The 17,211-nt window shown below is 39.4% G+C and overlaps 1 protein-coding gene across 13 annotated transcripts in view; it reads left to right on the top strand.

The window, feature by feature from the left end:
* Positions 1 to 17,211, top strand: part of THRB (thyroid hormone receptor beta) — a 371,178-nt gene that overhangs the window by 157,783 nt on the left and 196,184 nt on the right. For all 13 annotated transcript variants that reach the window (XM_073900899.1, XM_073900893.1, XM_073900904.1 and 10 more), the window contains one exon: positions 3,193 to 3,264. The gene's annotated coding sequence lies outside the window, so the exon portion shown is untranslated. The remainder of the gene's footprint in view (positions 1 to 3,192; positions 3,265 to 17,211) is intronic.

The following is a 17,211-nucleotide window of genomic DNA, read 5'->3' as shown; positions in this document are numbered from 1 at the left end:
GGCTAGGCTGATCCAGGATAGCCTTGGCAGAAACAGCTGGCATGAGTCAACTTCATTTGGTGTCTCTCAACTGTGACAGGCTAGCTGACGCATCTTCTCATGGCAATCACAGGGAAGCAAGAGAAAACACATGAGCATAACAAGAACTTTTTCAGACTGCTACAAGCAGCATACCTGCTAACGTTCCCCTGGCCAAAGCAAGTCATATGGCCAAAACCAGACTCAAAGGGGACAGTAAACTAGATTCAGCCTCTTTAGTGCAATGTTACGTGACAAAAAGGTAGGTACGGGGGCAGGGTGAAGAATGTAGGCCATAATGCAATAGAGTCTGTCTCAGACTTCAGAACTGACACTAAAGAGATGGATAAATAGACGGATGACATTATTTTTTTTTTTGCCATATTAGCCCTTCTAAAACAAAAACTTTGCAATAAAATATACATGGTGTTTTCGCTCGTTTGTTGGGAATGGTTCATTTGTACATAGTTACTGACTGAAAAAGAAATTGATGAAGTAAAGAACCATTTATAAATAACATATTAATAAACCAAGTTAAAGGAACTTTATTTATCCTTTAACCTTCAATTTGCATTAATTGGGAGCAGTCACGGGAAATCGTGCCAACTTCACCTCAGGTCAAATGGCTCAACAAAATGAACTGTTTCATGCCTAGAAATAAATATATTCCAAATATAAACATGAATCAGTTACAAAACAGATTCTTTTGAAAGTACAAAATAACCACATTGTTAATATATTTGTGCCCCAATTAAAAGTGTGTAAAGAGCACACATTCTAGGCTAAAGTTGTCCCAGGGAGTGATTCTCATTTTTGCTTTGAATCTCATGTAAACAAACTGGGCAGGCTCCTTTGAGCCATGAGCAAATTCGCGGCCCCCAGTTTTCTTAAGAGAAGAAGAATTAAAAATGGGTATGTTTAAGTTGGAAAGGTCTGGGGCTTGACCTTGCTACTTTAAATTTTCTTCATCACTAAGAAATCATTTGAATTTGTCTAATTAGAGTGAGTATTCTAATTTGGTTTGTTCTTGGTTTGAGGCACACCATGAAAGAGATACTGTCTATAGGGATTATGGCAAAATTTGGAAGCACCCTCAGTCGCACTGTTTTTCAATTTCCTTCTCTGCAGTTTTATCTTAAAACCTGGGCCTGTTCTTAGTAATTCGTGATATCTTACTACCAGGGTGAAATTCCTGGCTAGCTGCTTCTTCACTGTTTGACTTCGGGCAAAAATGTTAAACCTTCCTGTGCCTCTCCTCTCCTCATCTGAAAAATGGTCATATGATCATTGTGAGAGGATTAAACTAAGTGAAATTAGGTAAAAGATTGGCACAACCCAGCCCACAAAATGTTCTTAATAAAGGCTATGTATAAAATGCTTATTATTATGAATCATGACGTGAGAATTTTTAGGTTGTTTTCACTGAGTCAGGTTCACATATATTCTTCAAAATCTAAATCAGACTTATACCCTCAAAAAATAAATGGGATCCAGTATTTTCCAACAAAAGACACCATTCGTTTTTAAATATCAATGTCAGGGATAGTGATGTATAGTTACTTATATTCACATAAAGCCACAATGACAGTTACGAACACTAGCTTCTTCCTGGGCCTGTCCATTTATTCTTTGAGAATGCTTTTAGAATATGCTTCTTAAAAATGTCTTGGTCTTCAGCCTCATGCTATCCAATTTTCTGATGTTCTAGCCAACAGTTAGGTGATATTGATGGCTTAGGATTTAAAGTCTGTTACAAGAGCAATGGACAGAGACTGATGAAAGCAGATAAATACAACCCCAAAGTCTTCCATCGTGTTGTTTTAAGAGGGAGGAAAATGAATAACAAGCCGATCAATTTTTAACAAATCTGCTTTGCCTTTTAACACACTGAGTGTCCCTTCTGCTTGGAGTCATGGAGTAAAAGAGCCACTGTGAAAACAAGACACAACAGCATCCTGAGGAGCTCAGAGTCCATCACAGAGGAAACTCACACATCTGCACATGCACATGCACACCCACACACACCCAACAATCACTTTAATAATATAACAAGTGCTTTTATAGTGCTATAAATGTTGGGTGTTGAGTGAAAAGACAATGACTTGAGCATATATTCATCTGATGTGGCAGCTACAGGGAATGTGACAGACCAACATGGTTAGCTCTCACATAGACAATGTAGAGTCAAAAATGGAGAATGGTAGATACACACGTACAGAGATTCATATCATAGAGCTAAATTTGAAATGCACAAACACTATTCATTGTCCTGGATGCATATATTGTATGTAAATGTAAAAAAAAAAAGTGGACTAGAAAAATACAAATTCATGGTCTGGCCTTAGAGTGGGATTGTCAAGATTATACCTATGCTCTCTATTTTTTAATTTAAAAAAAAGCAGCTACGACAAAATTTATCAATGGCCTATTCGAGGCAGCAGGAACGCAGACATTTCCTCTACTAACCTCTGTTTTTCTGAGTTCTAAGTTCCTCACAACAACCACAAAAATTGCGGGACCACAGTTAACTGAAAAGGAGCTTCTCACTTATTCTTCACACAGACTCTCCAAACCATCTTCTGCTCAACAACTAGGTGCCACAGTCTGTGTGGCTGTCTCCTTCACCTGTTTATATGTGTGGGATGTATCCCCAGCATAATCACACTGAACACAATCTAGACAGCTCCATAGTTCCAAGCCTGGATACGGGCCCTGATGAATTCCTGTCATTTCACCACAGGGCATGGCTGATTCTGTTGGTTGAGACCTATCCTGGGAACCATCCTCTGAGGCCAGCCGTACCTTCGTTAGCACAAAATCTCTAAACGTTTAAGATTTACATTTGCCTTGTAACCATCTTCCCAGGCTGGCAGTCCAAAGCTCGTGAGTCTTGTCCACAGCAAAGTAGGTCTTTGGGATCCACAAACGTTGTCCTATGCCTATAATGTGTTATTAAAACTTCTGTGTTCAAGTTCCTTTCTCTGAAACCATCTCCCCTTTGGAATGAGGTTTTTATCTCAGTCTAATTTGCATTTATTCAGAATCAGAGACAGCTCTGAAACCGGACCCTATTTAAGCATAGATAGAAGAGCAGTTGCAGATTAAACAAATGTTGGGGAACTTAAAAAAAAAAAAAACATTTCTATTTACCTTCTTGTGTTTCCTTTTTTCCAGATCTGCGGTTTCCCTCCCATTGGCCGGCCTGCGTGGGTGCCAGCTTCTGCGTGTGATTTAATGGATCAGAAGGTCAGATGTCAGGCTTGACTTGGCTGTTTGCAGACTCGTGATCTTTATGATTAATTGTCACTTTTTAGCACTAGGGGAATTACCTTCTAATTTGTGGCATTGCGGCTGTTGTTATTTAACATAGTTGTGACCTCTGTAAGTATTCAGGAGGAATATAAAACATTAAAAGGGCTGGAAAAACATAATGGAGAAAAGGAAGTCTGCAAGAATTAATTTAGGGTGAGAAGAGTAATCATCGGACAAAGAGAGAGAGGAGCCGTATTTCATTTGTTATGTGGGGAAGTTGTGCTCCAGAAAGATCTAGAAGCCCTCTCCAACTGCCTTTTCCTTGGGTGCTAAAAGAAAGTGTCAGGAGTAGCTAATCGGTGGGTTAGAGCCCGTGGGATAGGGCTCGGCACCTACGCAGTGCACACCCCCTTGCTTCCCAGACAAGCCCTCAATTCTCCCACTGGTCCCCAGATGTTTGGTAATGTCAAGCAGCCCGTTTGGAAGGCTAGGTTATAATTTGGAACCCAGTTTGTTTACATTATTATAACAACAGTTTCAGTTTGTCTCTGCAGTTAAGATTATGTCAGCACTTTCCTTTCTGTGTTTATTATTTTTAGCAGTTTGAAAGCTAACCGTGAAAAATGGCTTTCTGGCTGTCAGGTGACATTCCGGTGGGGCCAGGGTCTGGTGAAGTCTATAGAAATGCTCCCGAGCTGTGAGAGTGGGTCTTTTGAATGCCGTCTTTGTGCCTCCCTTTGGCCCAGGGCCTCTGGCTTATTGTCTAGGCGCCTCAGTCGGGGTGGCACTATCTGATGGTAACCACTACTAATATTACAGTGCTCAGTGCCCGGGCCCTCCCTGGGGGCCCCCAGTCTGGCTTCCTCTGTCTCCCAGCCCTCCCTCAAGGGAGCCAGTCAAAGCTCTCATATCAGAAAGCACTATTTGCAATTTATAGAATGTTCAAGGGAAAAGTATCAGTGAGGATCACCTGGGCCTGCGGTTCGCTAACATTTTTTTTTTTTTTTTACAAAGAACCCTTTTCCTAATGAAATCTCCCAGGGAACCCCAATTTGTAAGACATGGAAAAGTACAGCTATTCTGTCTGAAGGGGAGGAGGGTTGCCGCAAAGCCCACCCTTCAGCCTCTCTTCACCCACCCCAGTCAAGGTGACTCCTCAGGCCCCCTCACCATTCCCAGGAGACCTCCCGACTCCTGGGCATACTGGCACATCATTCTTACAAGGTGATCCCTGCCACTTACAGATAAGGAAACTAAGAGGTGATTTTTATACACGCTTCAAACATGAGACATTAGACACTAAGCCACAAAAGAGTACACACTGTATTAATCCATCTTCACACAGCTCTAGAAAAGGCAAAACTCATCTATGATGATAGAAATCGAAATAGTGATTACCTCGAGGAGAAGAGAACATTGGGAAGGAGCATAACGGAATCTTCTGGGGCGATAGAAATGTATATCTTTATAGAAGTGCGGGCTACATGGCATTTATCAAACTCTTCTGTGCTTTTTACTGTCTATAAATTATGCCTCCATCAAAAAATAAAAACAAAGAGGGAAAATAAGGCAAATAGATAAATGAATTAGGCATTTAATACAGAAATACTGATGAGCTTCCTTAGAGCTCTATGGACTATTTATTGAGTGGGCTCTAAGGTCATTATGCAGTTTTAGAAGACAGGAGACCATGCTCCTCTTCCAGAACTTTCTTTGTTCAATAATCATCAAAGCTGGGGGGAAAAAATTTCTCAGAGAATACCAGACAGCAGAACCACGGACTACCTTTTGGGATCTTCTAGCCTGTGGTGTGGCTAAAAGGTGATATGTGGGCAGTCACAGAGTGGAAATCTTGAACACAGTACTTGGTGCGTGCATTGCTTTGACATGTACTATATATGTACTAGTGATAATGCTCCAGAAAGCCTTCATATCCTTTGCTTCCTCATCTCAGTGCTTTTCCATCACCTATGAAATGTAAGATTCTCTGTCACGTATCTTAGCAGAGTGGAACTTCTGGTGACAGAGATTGGGATTCAGGCCTCAAGAGACACCTGTAGAATAGGGCTACTCCAGGGTCGGTCTGTCTGCTTTGGGCATGTGTCAAGTACTCTCACATGATGCGCTTTGTGCCTACATACCTTTGCAATAGGCACTTTGACCCTTAAAAAAATACTTTCTTTTCTCTAAAATACTTTGAGCCAACCCTACTTAAATTTTTTTATTTGTGTGTTTTAGAAGTCTTGCAGTAACACGAAAGGTAATTATTTGGGTTGAAGTGCAGCTAAGGACATAGACCAGGCCAGATGGGACCCAGCAGCCAAATCTGCATTTAGAGCCTGATGAGAACCCGAAGCGGGCAAAAGGAAGGAAAATGTTTTGTTTTTTAGTGTATTTTTAATGGTTTAAAAAAATTTTAATTTAAATTCCAATTAGTTAACATATACTATATTATTAGTTTCAGAGGTAGAATTTAGTGATTGAACAGTTACATACAACACCCAGTGCTCATTACATCAAGTGCCTTCCTTGATGCCCATCACCCAGTTACCCCATCCCCCCACCCACTCCCCTCCAGCAACGCTCAGTTTGTTTCCTATAGTTAAGAATCTCTTATGGTTTGCCTCCCTCTCTGTTTTCATTTTATTTTATTTTCCTTCCCTTCCCCTATGTTCATCTGTTTTGTTTCTTAAATTCCACCATATGGGAGAGCCTGGGGGGCTTAGTCAGTTGGTTGGCTGCCTTCAGCTCTGAACATGATCCCAGAATCCTGGATGGAGCCCCGTGTCAGACTCCCTGCTTCTCCCTCTTCCTCTGCCCCATCCCACACACACCCCCCATCGTAATAAATAAATAAATAAATAAATAAATAAATAAATAAATAAATAAAAACCTTTTTTAAAAATTCCACATATGAGTGAAATCATATGGTATTTGTCTTATAGTCAGTCAGAGGAAGCTTTTTGCAGGGAGGGAGGAGCCGGGGGAGAGGAGCTTCTGGAGCCTGATGTGAAACTCGATCTCAGGACCCTGAGATCATAACCTGAGCCAAAGTCAAGAGCCCAACTTTTAGCTGACTGAGCCACCCAGATGCCCCAGAAAATGTTTTTGAAGAGGAAATGATGGCAGTGTTAGGAAAGGTAAGAGAGGGTCATGTGGAGCTGGAGCAGGAAGGATTTGAAGATACTCAAATGTTCCAGCCTTTGAGACTATGCAGACAAACTCTCTACTACTTGAGTGATTTCCCAACAAAGGGCCAAGGCCTATTTAACTCCCAAGATTGATCCACATTAACAAAAATTTAGTTCACTAATGAAGCCCTGGCAAAAATGAACCATCCATAGAAAATAACATTTTAAATAACCAGAACCTATTTTAACCAACACATTCCATGCTTTGCACGTATAAATTTCCTAATCGAATCAAATTTAATTGAGCAAGGTTTTTATTTAACCAATTTAGTTTAATGTGCATAAAAGCAGAAATGAAATTACACGATCTAAGAGTTTGGGCAGAATGTGCTTTTTTTTGCAATCTTATGCCCATTTTAAAGGAAACGTTTCTTCACATCATTAAGAGTCAACTTTTCTAAATGGAAAATAGAAGACAGAAATTGTGTGTCTCCTCCATCCCAGTGATTTGGGGAAAGTGAATTCTCTTGGAGCCTACATTCTTAAAATGTATGCATGCATGTATGTATGCATTCAAGTGGTCTTAAGACAATGTAACATGTGTGTAGTCAGATTCTAGTTATTCATGAGAATGAGGGTAAAATGTCAATAATTGAAGTCCAGTCTATTGATAGTTTCTCCCATTGACTACTAAAAATCAGCAATCTGAAACTTTCATTTATTCAGCTGCTTATAAGGACTGTTAACAACTGGGACAATATCCTGATTTGAGTTTTATCCCGCTTTCCTTCCTCAACTATTTTTCCTATTGATGCCATTGGGATAATAACTGAAAAACAGAATGAAAGAAAAGTAACAAACACTTTAATGTGCATCTTAATAATATTATTATATATTTGATTATTGTTTATTATTATTGTTGTTGTTTATAATAATAATTATTATTATTGGTTCCCAGACAAGAAAAATGAGGGTAAAATGAACAGAAGCAATGCCTAAAGACATAATTGTCACAGTGGCAGGGCTGGACTTGAACTTAGGTCTTTCTATCTGTAAGCCCTGTCTTAAGAAGAGAAGCAATGGCTCAAAACTAATCAAAATATTACATTGACTGGATTGGAGAAATAGCTACATTAGTGGAGAGAATAAGCTACTATTTGGGGCCTGCCCATAACAGAAAACCATAAATAATAGTGACTAATGTTCAAAAGTATTTTTCTCTCCACAGCAACAGGGGGTAGTTCTACAATCATCAGGGACTCAGGCACTTTCTATCTTTCTTGTATTTCTATTCTTTACACACGACTTTATCCTTAAGGTTACCTCTTGGTTCAAGGTGGCTGCTGGAGCTCTAGCCCTCATGTATAAATTTCAGGCAGCAGGAAAGATGGGAAGAGGAAAGTGAAAGGCACCCATCCACAGCTATGTTTTTCCTCTTAGGAGGCGTTACCAGAATTCCCACCCTACAACTTTTACCTACATTCTACCAATTCCTAGTTGTAAAAGAATCTGGAAAATGTAGTTGGGTACTTTGCTATCCAGAAGTAAAATGAAATTTGGTTATAAAAGAATATCATGGAGGCACCTTGCAGACCGAGTCACAGTTAGGCAAGTATGAGAAGCTTTTTACTTCTGGAGAGGAATGATCAGGGTGGTTCTTTAGAGGAAATGATCTTGTAGCCAACTGAATGATGGATAAAAGGGGGAGCAATAAAAAGTAGCTTTGAGGGGTGTCTGGGTGGCTCAGTTGGTTGAGCGTCTGACTCTTGATTTGGGCTCAGGTCATGATCTCAGGGTCATGAGATCAAGCCCCACATCAGCCCAGAGTGGAGCCTGTTTAAGATTCTTTCTCTCCCACTCCCTCTGCCCTCACCCCCAAAAAAATGGCTTCAAGGACTTCAGTTTGTGGTGATAAGCTTCTTATTAGTGAGGTTGTATTAGGGACAGGAGAGAAGAGATGGATGTGATAGAATTTATGAAGAATGAATTGACCAAAGAGAATATATTCATTAATTGTGTAGTTCAAAATGGTGTTTCAGCAGACACACACACACACACACACACACACACACACACACACGCACGTGTGTGGGCTGTATATATGTATATAAACACATTATTTATGTTATGTATATTCATATGTATATAAAGGAATGGCAACTCAGGAAAGACGTTTAGCTAAACTTCTGGGAAATAGGATCTGGGTAAACAAAAAAGTTACATGGTATTTGTCTATATAGAATATTGGCTGGGAATTTATGATGCATCCTCTTGGCAATGGGTGCATAATACATGCATGCATACATAAATAAATACATGTATGCGTACATACAACACAAACATAAAACTTTTCTAGGGCTCCATAACACCAATAGCAGTGATCTTCAAATTTTGGCATCCCTAAAAAAAGAAAAAGGAAAAATAAAAAGGGGCTAAATAATAGGTTTTAAAAGGAATGAGAGGAAAGGGAGCTGTAAAGGTAACTAAGAAGTTACCATAAGAAGCCAAGCTAGAGAAAGTAGGAAAGTCAGGATGGGTATGGAAACCAGTTTTTCTTTCAACTCTTCTTTCTTCCTTCTCTCCTCCCTCCTCCCATCTCCCACCCCCACTTCCTTCTTTCCTTAATTTTAGAAGGAATAGAATCTAATTTTGGTAACTGTGTTTTCATAGACTTTTCATTATGAGCTCCCAAATGAGGAAGAACTTAACCTCCAGGCCGTCATCACATCCCTTTTGTTAAACCAGAGCACAGCGGGTAATGTCTTGCCATCTTGTAGATGACAAAATCAAAGCACATCTGTGGTGCTGGTAAGTTGGAACCAGAGCCTCCTGGCATAGCTGTTTGGGAACTCCATTGCATGCATGGTGCGTGATACACTCACAAACGCACACATCCCTCATGTGTGTGATCAACAGGGCTGAGCAAAAATGACCAAGTTTCTCAGTACAACTCTCTTGATCCTGTGTGTTTGACATCTTTGGCTGCAAAACAAAAATAATTTTTTCATTTTAGCTTTTAGAATCATCTACCATTGAATGAGCGTAACTTGATTTTCTGATTTTAACCCCCTTTGATCGTACTTTGTAAAGCTAATAAGGTGCACCCTGTTTTACCCACCACACGTCGCAGAGGGGCAGGTTTGGTCCGGCTCAGGCTGCCTGGTACTCTAGCTGTCTTCTCAGGAATCCTGCTGAGGCAAAAGTTGTAATTTCTGCTGTCACATCCTAGAAAATGTCTCTCATTAGAAAGTAAATGCCAGGGTGCCTGGCCGGCTCAGTCAGTGAAGCATGCCACTCTTGATCTCAGGATCATGAGTTCAAACCCCACACTGGGTGTAGAGATTACTTAAATACATACATAAATCTTTTTTAAAAAAATTTTTTAATAAAACTCAAAAGTAAATGCCTATACATTTACACGGTAAAAGTATAAAAATACACATGGGAACAATTCACACCAACTGTAAAATCGTGGCTACCTTGGCAAGACAAGGGAGGGAGAGGAAAGAGAGGGAGATAGGTCATTAGTGTTTTGTTATGTTTCATTTCTTATAAAGAGAGAGATAAAGCAAATAGAGCAAATCTGAATGGGCGTCTATAATATTGTTTTATATACCCTTTGATGTGTGCAGTATTTCATAATTTAAAAAATATTTAAGCAAATGCCCTTCACATAGACAAAGTGATTAGAGCCCTCCATATTCTTTACTCCATCCTAACAATCTACTTACAATCACATATCATCCTTCTGTGTCTTTGCATATGCGACTTCTCCCTGCCCCCCTCTACTCTTTTCCCAAATCACTCCTCTTCACCTTTCCAGACCCAACAGTGGTATCACAGTCTCTAGGAAGCCTTGTCTTCTCCTGGTTCCCAATTCATATCTGGGTTTGAAGGCTCTGCTCATGTCTCAAAGAACATTGTGCATATTTGTATCATGGTATGTGTTACACTATTGTATAAACCACTGGTTTGTTTCTCTGACTTCCAGAACTGTTACCTCTGGCTGAGCTGTAATAATCCAGTGAGCACCATTTACACAATGCCCAACCTGCACAATTGTATGAGTCAGTCCTGCCTTCTTCCTACTGGAGAGAGACCATCGTTATACCTCTATGCAGAATACCTTGCCTAGCACAAATGCAGAATAGACACATACTCACATAGCAAACACTTGTTTAATGAATGAAAAAATGAGCAGTCAATCAAACTCTACTTGCCTTGATGAAGAATTCTCTAGACAAGTGGTTCTCAAAGTGGGGCCCCTGCACCACAGCATCTACATCATCTGGGAACTTGTTAAAATGCAGATTCTCAGGCTCTGCCCCAGACCTACTAAACTGGAAACCCTGGAGGTGGAACCCAGGAAACTTTAACAAGCCCTCCAGAGGATTCTGATGCACACTTAACTTTGAGATATATTAACTTAGACTGATCAAAACAAAAAGCAGAGATTTCACGTCATGTCAGTTGAGTCTGGAAAAGTGAAGAGAAGTTGTCTGAGGAACACTAAGAGTAGGGGGCCAGGCAGAAGAAAGCATATGAAAAGACAAAGGGGCATGATATGTAATTTGTAAGTTGATTAATACAGATGGAGTGAAGAATTCAGGCTGATGGAGCAAGAGAGCTGATGATCAGGTGTTAGGTCACAGAAGTCTGTTTAAGGTATTTGGATTTTAATCTGACAGCAGTAGAGAACCATTTTTTAAAAATTAAACAAGGTAGTGATTTGATCTAGTTTAATATTCAGAAAGAGTCCTATGGCAAGGGTGTGACAGATGGCATGGAAGTGAACTTGGCCACTATGGGCCACGTAAGAAGCTATTAATTAGCCCAGGTGGAAAATGGTGAGAGCTGAACTAAGGCAGTTCTGCTGGGAATGAGGAGGATGGGATGGGTTCAAGAAATATTACAAAATCGGAATTGACAAAACATGGGAGTGATAGAATTCAGGAAGCAAGGGAGAAGTCATCAAGGATGGCTCCTGGGTTTGTGTCTTATGCAATGGAAGTCCATTGGAACCATTCACTGAACTAAGAAAGAGAAGATGAGGAGGAATTTGGGGGCTGGGGTTGGGGCTGGAGAAGATGACTTTGATTGGGACATGTGAAGTTGGAGGTGTTTATGAAACATTCATACGGGGGCATCAAATTCTCACAGATACATCCTAGGCTGGAAACTTCAGTTTGGTATCTAGGTATTAATGATTTATATATCATTATAAACAATGATGTAGTAAATATGCATAAATTTTTTCTTAATATCTGATGATTTCCATAAGAGATATTTCTAGAATAAAGGTTGTTGATAAATATAAACCAGATTATTTTACAAAAGGTTGTATCATATCATGCTTCCATTAGCATTGTAGAAGAGAATCTCATCACATCTTCACCAACATGATTTAATCTTCAGAAACTGGATATCCCAATAGAGAGGTTGCTTTGAGGTTACTTGATTACTTATAAGGTTGGAAAGATTTTACTTTTTATTGACTTTTATCCAAAGATTATCTGTTCATGTCATTTGTCTATTTTCTACAGGACATTGATTTTTTTAAAGCTGATTTTTAAGAACTTTTTTTTCTCAGTTAAGGATTTATCTCTGCCAAATCTCATGCATTACAAATAGGTTTTTCCAATTTCTCATTTGTCTCTGTTCTAGCAGATTACTCTTTCTATCTGCCTAGAGCACCCTCAAGTATTCCTCAAGGTAGCCAGTAAGGGTGCCTATTGTGTATGTTTATTTGAATGGTATCACTCTTGAGGTCTACTCTGACCACCACATTTAAAACTTCAAGCACCCAACAAGCACAGCCCTTGGCACTTCTGATCCCCCGCCCCCCACCTTGGCCCTACTTTCTTTTTTCCCATAGCATTTTCCACCTTTTCCCATACAATGGGAATTATTTATTTTATTAATTGTCAGTCTTTACACACTACAATAGCCACCTTAACAGCAAAGACATCCAAACCTTTGTCTGTTTTGTTTATATATATATATGCATAATCTCCCAAACACCTAGAAAAATGCCTGCAACATAGCAGATGCTTATTAAATATCTGCCTAATGAGTATTAATTCCTTTTATATTTGTATCTATTGTTGTAGAGTTTCAAAATTTAATTCATATAACTTTATTAGTCTTTCCTTTGCAATCTCTTCCATTATTTTCACACTTAAATATTTTCCCCATGTAAAGATCAATTACATGTTTAGCTGTATTTTCTTGAATTTTTTAAATTTCCTTAAAGAATTACTCTTTAAAACATCTGGGATTCACTAGAGTGTATAGTGTGAGATGAGGCTCTAACTAGGTATTTTCCCCCAGAACTGTCAATTTCACCTCATTTTTTTAAACTGCTTCATCTCTCTGGCATTAGTTTATAGTCTCCTTTTTAAAAATCCTATACTAAATTCATGTCTGATTAGAACCTAGAAGAATTCATTGGAGCCTAGAATGTTCCATTATCTACTGGTGAACGTTTTAAACCTTTGCCACTAGGACTTGCCAACAGTTTTATAGCAATATTTGGTTGAACTAGAAGTAAAACTCAAATTTCTTAATTCCTAAATACATTTGTTAGAAGTAGGAGAATGGGGAAGGGCTTTCTTTAGCCTTCACTTGGATGAAGAAAATAATTTATCAGAGAATGTTCATCTCTTTCACAAAATGGACAAATTAACCTAGTTTAAACACAAGTTTTTGCAACTGTTTTTTTCTGTGTTGACTTATTTCATGAATATCCTCAATGGCAACCATTTAAGAAGACCACATTGATTAGACAGCTTTTTCTTGAAATGTGAGCTCATACCAAAGCGCGATAATTTCTGGTTTTGGATTGTGCTTTTTATTAATAATAGATGGAACAGCTAGTTACTAGCACCCTTTAGGCAAAGTGTTGTCAAATATTTATTAAGCTTTTCTCTATGCAAAACACCAGGCTATACCAGTGGGAGGCACAAAAAACACAACCAAGTATATTCCCCAAAGAAACATAAAATTAACTGGGCAGTCGAGATACATATGCAGGCGGAGGTAAACAATAATCTTAGTTATTCATTATTATTTATGTTTTTGGCAAAATGAATGGGGCAGACTCCATAGTCAAGATATTACGAGAAAGAGATAATGGTGGTTGCAGTGACCTATGAAGCCTTTACTGCCTTTACTGCAGAATTTCAATCAGGCCTAAATGAATAAGCAGGATCCGATGTTTATGGAAGAGGAGAAAGTAAGAGGGTGGTCACTAGTCCTAAAACCTATTTCCATCATTCAGCAGTTGTGTGTTTTTGTTCTGCGTTTTCATTGTTGCTGTTCTTGTAAGCAATGGGTGGTTTCATTACTGGACAATTGCTGTCTTATGGTTTGATATACATCTAAACAGGGTTTTATTTCTACTTTAAACATTTGATACACTAACATAGCTTGAAGTTGAAATGCATTAGTGAGGAAGATCTAGCAGGGATGGTTATACTTAGACTGATCATCATAAGGCAGCAATAAGCGTGCTCTCTACTCTTTTAGAACCATTTGCTATTATGAATCGAGGATGGCCCAGTCACTTCTTTCAGTGTTGTTTTTTCCTTTGAGAGAAGCATCTGGTATGGCAGGTATCGTGACAACCATAAGTTATCAGTGTATCAGAGGGAGCTGCTCCTCTTACATTATCTGGAGACCACCATTTAGGAATTAGTATAACCTTTTTCTCCCAGGAAACCTTTTATGGGAGTAATTAATAACAGAATTCATCTGCTAAACTATATATTTGGCTTCTTTCTCTTTTACTGCTTCTTCTTACTGCCTTGAAGAGGATCAAAGACAGACCGCCAGACATAGGAAGTGGGAGCTTAATCCATACTCTGAAAAGACAGACCGTGACTAACTAGGAGCTTGCTGCAATCACCCATTTTATTCACCTTCTCTAGATGCTCCCGCTTAATCTAAAATATTCTCATACATATTTTACATTTCCCATCTAATCAAAAATAATATAATATATATATTTTTTCAGCAAGATAGACACAGCATTGGAATATGCTTATTCTAAGAGCATTTACCTCCCTGATTTCTTGGTAATCAGGATTAAGAGACAGACAATCCGATGTATCCCAGTTAGCAGCCAACAAGATATGTAGACCTTGAGCTTTCTAGTCCAAGAGTGGCCTTGAATCTGTGAGCTACTAGTTATGGCCATTTTCCTAGATTATATGGTTCATACTTCCATTTAATATGTTGTTAATGGAGAGCAGGGTTTTTTCCCAGGAAAATTTAAAGAGAATAGAAGTTGAGGGAACCTGGGGAGCTCAGTCAGTTAAGCATCCAACTCTTCATTTCGGCTCAGGTCATGATCTCAGGGTCACGAGACTAAGCTCCACATTGGGCTCCCCACTGGACGTGGAACTTGCCTAAGATTCTCTCTTCCTCTCTCTCTACCCCCACCCAAGACCCCACCACCTGCTAGTAGGCACATGCTCTCACTCTCTTTCTCTCAAAAAAAAATTTAAAAAAAATTGAGAAGTTGAAAGTAAAATTTAACGTGTGTACAGTTTTCTGTATGTGTATTTCACAATAAAATAGAGGTTATAACAGAATTAACTGTAAAAAGATGGGAAAATGATACCCAGTAACAACTAGCCACAGAATTCCTCTAGGGAAGGCAACTGTGTTTATTTGGGAAAATGCCCTGACTAGTGTGTTTGGAGGTAGAACGATATATCTCCAAGGGATCTGGATGGAAGTAGAACTGTTTTGCTGGAGACAGGGGTAGGTTTGGACTATTACTCACAAAGCAGAGGAACGTGGGACAGGGGGCTGGAGAGAGAGAGATGACAGAAGGCTTTACATTCAGCGAAGTGACTCCTCTCCGTGACTCCTTAGATCTTCAGTGAACAAGCTGAAATGTTTGGTGCTAGTTGGTCTGCTGTAGAAAGAACCGACTTTTAACTCAGATCAACATGGGGTGAAACTGAGGCAGGTCTGGTGCCCATGGGAATGGTGTCTGAGGTGGCTGGGGGATTGTAGAAATCCTCCAGAATGAGTCTTGCAGGCCGAGGTGGAAGGCTGACGGAGAGGTTGTGCTCTTACCAGAAGTGGCATATTATGACAGTTCAGAGTAGTGCATCTCAAGTTTTAATAATCTACACTCACCTAGAAGTCTTGTTAAAATGCTGATTCAGAATCAAGAGGTCTAGGGTAGGGTCTGAGATCCTGTATTCCTAACAGAGCTCCTGGGTGATGCCCGCGGTGCTGGTCAACGGACCACACTTCGAGTGGCAAAGTGGCTCCAGAATAGGTCTTCCAGGTTCAAATCCTGGAAAAAAATAGTTTGCCACGTATTTCTGTGTGACTCTGAGGAAACCATTTAACTTGCCTTTGCCTGTTTTTGCAGCCATAAAATGGAGATAATACCTCATAGGTTTGCTATGAAGATTAAATGAATTAATATATGTAAAATGCTTAGAACAGTGAGTGTTTGACAGATAAAAGAGCCATATAATTGTTAGCTTCAGCTATTATAGGCATATTATGTTGTAAATACTTAGTCAGGTGCCTATCTTCCCCCACTCAGTTGAGCCTGGCTGGGGTGAGACTGGAATTATTTGTCTTCTCACCCCTTACCGCCCTCCCATCACCTGCCAGCACCTGGCACAGTATTTGGCATATGGTATGTGCAGAGCACTCAATTCATATGGTGAAACATCATCTGCCTAGAGCCAAGAGAAGCAGAAAAATCATACATTAAAAAGATCGCATGTAAGTTTCATTTTCACTTCCATTTAGTTTACATCATCATTCTTTTAGAATTTACCTACACAAAGGAACTGAATATCAGCATCGAAGACAGGGTGGTATACATATTTCCTTGGAATTGATAAACAATTGATGTGATGGAAGCATCTGTGAGTTTTTGTGTTTGCTATGAATATAAATTGTTTTTTTTCATTCTTATCAGATATGGAATGAGAGAGATATGTTCCACTTTAAGCAAACCTTTACGCTGTAGCATTTGTGTTTACAGAATAGATAAATTGAGTAGCAAATATTTATTTAGCAAAATTCTTCTTTGCATAACGCTTCAAGATAGCTGCTTTATGTAACTAGTTACTGAATAAACTTAGACGTGTTTTGCATCCAGCATAATCAGAGATCCAGCTGGGGCGTAAAGGGGCTCATTTGTAGAGATATTCTAGGAACAAAATAGCTGAATCCACATTTGAAAGAACTAATAGATAGTAACTTTGATCCACTGCAAGATTCTAAAATGATTTGGTGATAGACTCCCAGACTTAATTTCTAAATCCTCCTATCTAGATAAATTTCTAAAACTGGTAGTATGACTTCTGGAGTATTCTAGCACAAGTCCTAAGGAGAATCTGCCCCTGCTTATGTCAGCTATTGGTTTCTGGAACACAGACTTATAGAATCCTATAGATGGAAGATTTCCTAGAGATGATCTCCTTTCTACTCAAAGTGTGCTTTAGGGTCAGAGGCCTTGGCACCACCTGGGAGCCTGTTAGAAATGCAGAATCTCAGGGGCCCTGGGTAGTTCAGGCGGTTAAGCATCTGACTCTTGTTTTCTGCTCAGGTCATGATCTCCTGGGTCCTGGGATCAAGCCCCACATCGTCAGGCTCCAAGCTCAGCTGGGAGTCTACTTGAGATTCTCTCTTTCCCTCTGCCTCAGTCCCTCTGCCCCACCCCCTACTCATGCTCCTGTGTACGCTCTCTCAAGTAAATAAATCTTGAAAGAAAAGAAAGAAAAAAAGAAAGAAAGAAAGAAAGAAAGAAAGAAAGAAAGAAAGAAAGAAA

Source organism: Callorhinus ursinus, unplaced genomic scaffold (genome assembly GCF_003265705.2).
Source record: "Callorhinus ursinus isolate GAN/ISIS: 27379988/994484 unplaced genomic scaffold, GSC_fseal_2.0 scaffold1, whole genome shotgun sequence".
NCBI classification, from domain to species: domain Eukaryota; kingdom Metazoa; phylum Chordata; class Mammalia; order Carnivora; family Otariidae; genus Callorhinus; species Callorhinus ursinus.
The sequence above is the reverse complement of the archived record's forward strand: the minus strand, read 5'-3'. Positions and strand labels throughout refer to the sequence as shown.